Source organism: Quercus robur, chromosome 8 (assembly GCF_932294415.1).
Source record: "Quercus robur chromosome 8, dhQueRobu3.1, whole genome shotgun sequence".
In the NCBI taxonomy this organism is placed as follows: domain Eukaryota; kingdom Viridiplantae; phylum Streptophyta; class Magnoliopsida; order Fagales; family Fagaceae; genus Quercus; species Quercus robur.
Window position 1 is genome coordinate 62,637,285 of NC_065541.1, and position 5,954 is coordinate 62,643,238.

At 31.7% G+C, this 5,954-nt stretch overlaps 1 long non-coding RNA gene across 2 annotated transcripts; it reads left to right on the forward strand.

Annotated features, from left to right (window-relative positions):
* The first annotated feature begins 899 nt into the window (after window positions 1–899).
* On the forward strand, window positions 900–4,903 carry LOC126697550 (uncharacterized). 2 transcript variants are annotated; one of them, XR_007646218.1, is made up of 3 exons: window positions 900–1,464; window positions 4,410–4,539; window positions 4,625–4,903. It is a non-coding gene; the product is annotated as an uncharacterized LOC126697550 (long non-coding RNA). The 2 variants fall into 2 exon arrangements; XR_007646219.1 differs by lacking the exon at window positions 900–1,464 and adding an exon at window positions 3,400–3,449.
* The last annotated feature ends 1,051 nt before the right edge of the window (window positions 4,904–5,954 follow it).

Sequence of the window (5,954 nt, forward strand, 5' to 3'; positions counted from 1 at the left end):
GAGTTTATTTTTCCTCCTTTGTTTTGGGTTAAAGGGCTAGAAATTTCAGAATTTCAATGGAGAATTTATCAATATAACCAGCATAAAATTTTTTTTACTTACTCAATTATATTTCGAATTCAATTTTATGTTAGATAAAAATGACATTTATTCATATAAATTGAGTTATTTTGAGTTAATTGTGAGTTAAACAAGTCAACACAAACTTAATACATTAATTAATCTGGTTAAAGTATATCAACCCGCTTTACCCAAACCCATTCACACAACACAAATCTGTAAATTACTGCGTCTTATTCGTGTCTTTTTCATGATTGTGAAACATTGTTGACGTGAATTATGATTTGGGCATGTAACATATAAGGAGACAGCTTCCTTTCTTCCCCTCTTCCTCTTACCATAGAAAGAGAGAACACTTTTAATCAATCACCGGAAAAGTTTTCATTGAAATGATTAGACCCCCAAAATAAGACATACATAACACTTTCAATCAAGCATCTTCCAAATATTCCCCCCCAGCAGTGCTATGCTCTAAGCAAAAAAGTTCTGAACTTCAAACTGGATAAAATATGACACCCTCATTAATTTTCTACAAATTAAGGGAGGTCAATAATCCAAGAAATACAATATTCTTAATTATCCTAGCACTCCAATACATCGTATCTAGAGATGAGATCAGAGCCGAGGTTGTTGCACCATTTAAAAAAAAAAATTTATAATTTATTTTCCTATAATCTATATATATATATATATATATATATAAAACCGAAGCTTTTGAAGCTTCCACAATTTTCCACGTCAGCTCAACATTAAAAAAAAAAAATCATAAACCAAAAAAATAAAACACTTTTCTAAAACGCAAAAAAAATACTTAAACGCAAGTTTCTCAAAAAAAAAAAAAAAAAAAAAAAAAAAAACTTAAACGCAAAATCACAGAGGAACCCTAAGCCTTTAACACGTTCTACCTTCCCAAGCTCTGCCGTTTCTCCACACGCAAATCGCAGCTCAACGGCTCCACCTTCTCCGGCGCCACCCTTCTCCAGTTCTATATTTGTCGGCCCCACCGTTTGATTATCTCTTCAGCCCTCAAGTATACTCATCCAAAACCTTCTTCTCTCTCCTCAGAAACCCTCTTTCTCTCCAAAAATCAAATCCTTCTCCTTCCCCCAAAATCAAAATCCAAAACTTAGGATGAGAAAGAAGGAAGAGCCGATCAGATACGTCGGGAAACGATTGACCCATCGTCTTTACCTCTCAGAGCTCGCCTTACTCTCCATCTGACAAACCAAGGAAAGGAACCTGGTAACCCATCGTCTTTACCTCTCAGACCCATCGTCTTTACCTCTCAGAGCTCGCCTTACTCTCCATCTGACAAACCAAGGAGAGGAACCTGGTACAATGATGAAGAAGCCAGAATTCTTGACGACCTGCAAGGCTGACTAGCGGTCGCACTTCAAATCCAAGGTTTTCTTTCTTCAATTATATTGGATTGGGAAATTCTAGCTCTTTATATTATAGATTTATGTTGCTGTTGGCTAATTGTTTTATTAAATGCTTGCCCCTTTTTCCATTGTTTTTTGAAGATGTTTAATTGAATGGTACAGTGAATTTTCCTCACAACCCAAGTAGAAAAGGATTATATATAGTATGGATTTGGTGTCATCGAATAGTTGTTTTAATTTCCTAATAATTAAGATCATAGGCATAGAAATAGAAATTCACACTAATTTAATAGAAATTTTGTTTTTCCATTGTATGTTTCGATTTAGACAACTTTAGTCAATTTTCCAAATTACACCATGTTTGCTTTGGTGATATAAAAACAAAGCTAAGTCTTAATTTTGGAACCTAAGAACCTATTGTTGATGACAAAAATAAATTAAAGAATTTGATGCTTGTGTTTGTGCTTTCCCTTATAAGGTTCTCAAGAGTTCGTTTGTCTAATTTACTTTGCTCAAATACAATGCGTATTTTGTAAGTTTCATTCAAGCCATAAGTGGAAATTGGTTTTAAAATTTGCAAAATTTGTATTGAATTTCTTTGTATCACCAAACTTAAAATTCATTTAAATATCTGTAATATGCCCGTTGTTTTCATAATGATGGAGGTTTTGGTTAAAGCTTGCTAAAGAGTTCTGAATTGTCTATATAAAATACTTTTGTAAAGTATGTTACCCTCTAATTATATATAGAACATTACACGAAGTTGATATGAAGGCCAAATAGATTTTGGCTAATTAGTAATAGTGTTATTTTCTACATTTTCAAGTTGAAGCTTATCATGTAAAATTATTCATGATTGTCCCTTCTTAGGCTCATACCATTATATTTTCATTAAGAAGTGAGCTGCGCTTTAATTTTTCCTAAGGTTGTTATGATTTTCATTTTCTTTTTGCTCTTGGAGAATATATTTCTGTACCTCTCTTTCTTTGTAATTATTACTATCGCATTCATCTAATTGAAAAAACATAGTTTAGCTTAAGATTGTCTAATATTCATTCTTTTGATATTTGGGTGTTAAGCATTCTTGGCCAGCTTCTTTTATATTCAATTGCCTTTGCAAACAGCTCAATATGTGTTTGTGTACTTTTATAATTCCTGGACTGCACAAGATTTACTGTGGTCAGTGAGATCATATTAACTTTAATTTCATTCTCTAATTCATTATAAACTGTGTATGTGAATGTGTCGTCATAACTTGGAAATTTTTATTGATTGTTTGACCATTGGTTGTGAGATTGATATTGAACTTGGACTTGGTTTTATCCATATGGTATATAATTTTAGAAGATAATTTCAGTAGGTTTAGAATTTTTTTTGTATTGCATAAGGAATAGGGCCTAGAAAATCTACGGCTATAGCATGAATCCTAATCTTCTTGGTGAGTGATTCTACTCTTTGTTTAACCACTTAATACTTGTGTTACTGTCCTTTGATTCATTGCTTGTGGGAATTTACTTTTTGACCTTAGTAGTTTAGTTCATCATAGTTTGCTAGAAATCCATTGATTATGTATGACCTATTACCTATTCCTTTAAAAGAAAAGGTTTGTGAAAGGGGTTTTTTTTGGCCCCTGTTTGACACTTTCTCAGTGGGTATCATGTCAAAGGTATTACAATCTGCTGGTCTTACTACCTGTGTACATTGCTATTTTGTGCTGATATCCTAAGTGCTGGTGTTGTTTGTGTGTTGTTGTTGTTATTGTACATGCTTATATGCATTATGCTTCTGGTGTACTTAGTGTTAGCTGTATTGTGATACTTGGTAGCTGTTAGCACCGTAATAGGAATTGATATAATGGTAATAAATCCAATGATCATGGTATTCAATCTCAATAAAGCGACCATAAATTTCAAGGCCTTGCTTCTCATATGCCTGAATACCATAAATAAATCCAAGCGACCATCCTACACCATAAAAAAAAATGAGAAGGCAGTAAAAGGAAAAGAGGTAATAAATCATTCAATAAAGCGACCACTGACTTTTACCCATAATGCTCAAGCTTAGTTTCAAGATAGGAAATAATGCTTTAGATTTTGATTATCATTTATTTCATGGTGTGATTATGAATTTTTGTGTGATTTAAAGGTGACTTGGTGTTTTTCAATGTATTATTGGAAATGAATAGTTATTCTACAATTGTAAAGTCTCATTACATTAGATTTTTGCTGATTTGATAGGGCATTTTATGGTGGGGTTGATATTGAACATAGACTTAGTCTTAGCAATTTAATTTCACCTTTTTGTGAATGGCAGGGGTTTAAGAAGAACATTGAATTTTGATTCTTCTTTTGAGTTTTAATTTCATGTTCTCTTTAAGTATATTTAGTTCAGTTGGATTTAATGTGTCATAGGAAGGATTCTATCTAGGTTTCTAGAAAAAATAATTTCATGACAGTGGAAATAAACCGTTTTGGGAAGAACAGTGGGCCCTTTTTTATGTAAATTTTACTAAATTTTCTTGAATTATTTGAATGATTACCTCTCTTCCACATTTAAATAAAAAAAAAAAAAAAAAAAAAAAAACCTTAAGTTGCAAACTTGGAATTGACCATGGAAGGAGACTCATTTCTAACTCTCTTTTGATTCCTTAATATTCAGAATGTAGACTCAGTATTTCATTTGGCCTTTCTTTCCTTCTATTATTCTTCTTCTTCTTCTTTACTCCTTCATCCCTTTTATTTATGACTTAAGTTTGTCAAAAAAAAAAAAAATTCTGTGTGAAACAATTAAATAGATCATTTACTGCACTATAATTGTCTATGTTCTTTTTTAATCACAATGATCCTCCAATCATAAGATAACTAATGTCTGTCTTATTTTATCTAAAGTCTGTAACTTCACTTTTTTATTCCATTGTACCGTTTCCTTTGTCTTGGTATTTTAAAAGTTTGTATGTTTTCATTATAGGTAAAAGTCTATGTTACAAAAAATATATAACGAAAGCAGTTGATAATGAAGAAATTAGCTTGATGAAACAAAACAACTTTACATCAGTGGGATTTGGGTCTGAATTTGATGTGGTAGCTGTTCCTAATTGGTAGATTCTCATTTTCTCATTTTTCTTTTTCTTTAATCTCCAAAATGTGCATATTTTGAAAAGTGGTACATCTTTTTTGTTCCAGGTTGATTACTTATCAGAAGGAAAAATGTTCAGGCAAAATCTTCTTAAGAGATGCAACGCAACAACCACCTCTCTCTCTCTCCCTCTCTCTATAGTGGAAAGTGATGATTTCAATAATTGTGTAAATTGGCATTGTGTTGCCTTTTCAATCCCATTGAGATGTAGCATTTTTATTTACTGGCAATGTTAGAATTTAGATACATCTTGGACATCAAGAATGATTAATGTAATGTATGAACTATATTTGAATGATTAATGTAATGTATGAATTATATTTGAATGAGTATGGAATGATGGGGTTGAGGGAGGGAGAGAGGGAGAGAGGGAGGGAGATGAAATTGGAGTGATTATATTTGGAATTTAATTTATGTGTAATTAATTGTATTGGAGTATTCTTATATTTTCTAATTTATGATCTCAAGCATTTGGTTACCATGATATCTCATCGCATGTGATAGATTTTATTGCTCTGGTATATAGTTTATACCTTGATTTTTTTTTTTTTTTTTTTTCTTCTAATGTTAGGGAAGTTGTGTCAATTGATTGACATGTCATTATCAACAGCTTTCCCGTGCATCGCACGGGTTAGCGACTAGTATAACATAATTTAGTACATATACTTAATTGTTAGACTTGGCCAACTAAGGTTTTGACTAAAACAAATTATTTATTCCAGTGCAATTTGACCATATCACAGTTTCATCCCACAAAATTTTCAATTATTACATTTTTATCCCTAAGATTTGGATTAAAATGTGTAAAAATTTTACCCTAAAAATTATATGGAGTCAAAGGGAAAAAAAAAAAAAAAAAGAGAAACTTTGTCACCCCTTTTATTCCATCTTCCACCTTTTGTTTTATATTTCAACAAAGGAAAGATTGTATTCGAAAAAATCTTCCATCGAGTACCTATTGAAATATTATTTTTATTCCTCCAAAATTGACTGAAATTTCGAACTTAGGACGAAGATTCAGCTTAAATAGCTTTTCATCAGTGGATTGCATGCAATTTTATAATGGCAACATGTGTGTGGTTCATGTAATTGTTATCATGTCACAGTTTCTCAATTCGAAACAATTTGACTCCTTTATAAAACTACACCATAAAAAAATAATAAAAAATAAAAACGATTAACACTTGGGCCTTTTTCACATGACCCATGAGGCGTGTGTTTTCAATGTATAGCTTTGTTTGTAATTCAATGAAACATATATAATAGTATCAAATTGGATTCTGAGTTGACACGAAGAGAGGGAGAATCAATTATCAAAGCTCATACAATTCATGATCAATGTTTTTTCTTTTCGGCTAAAAAGTTCATCCAAACCCA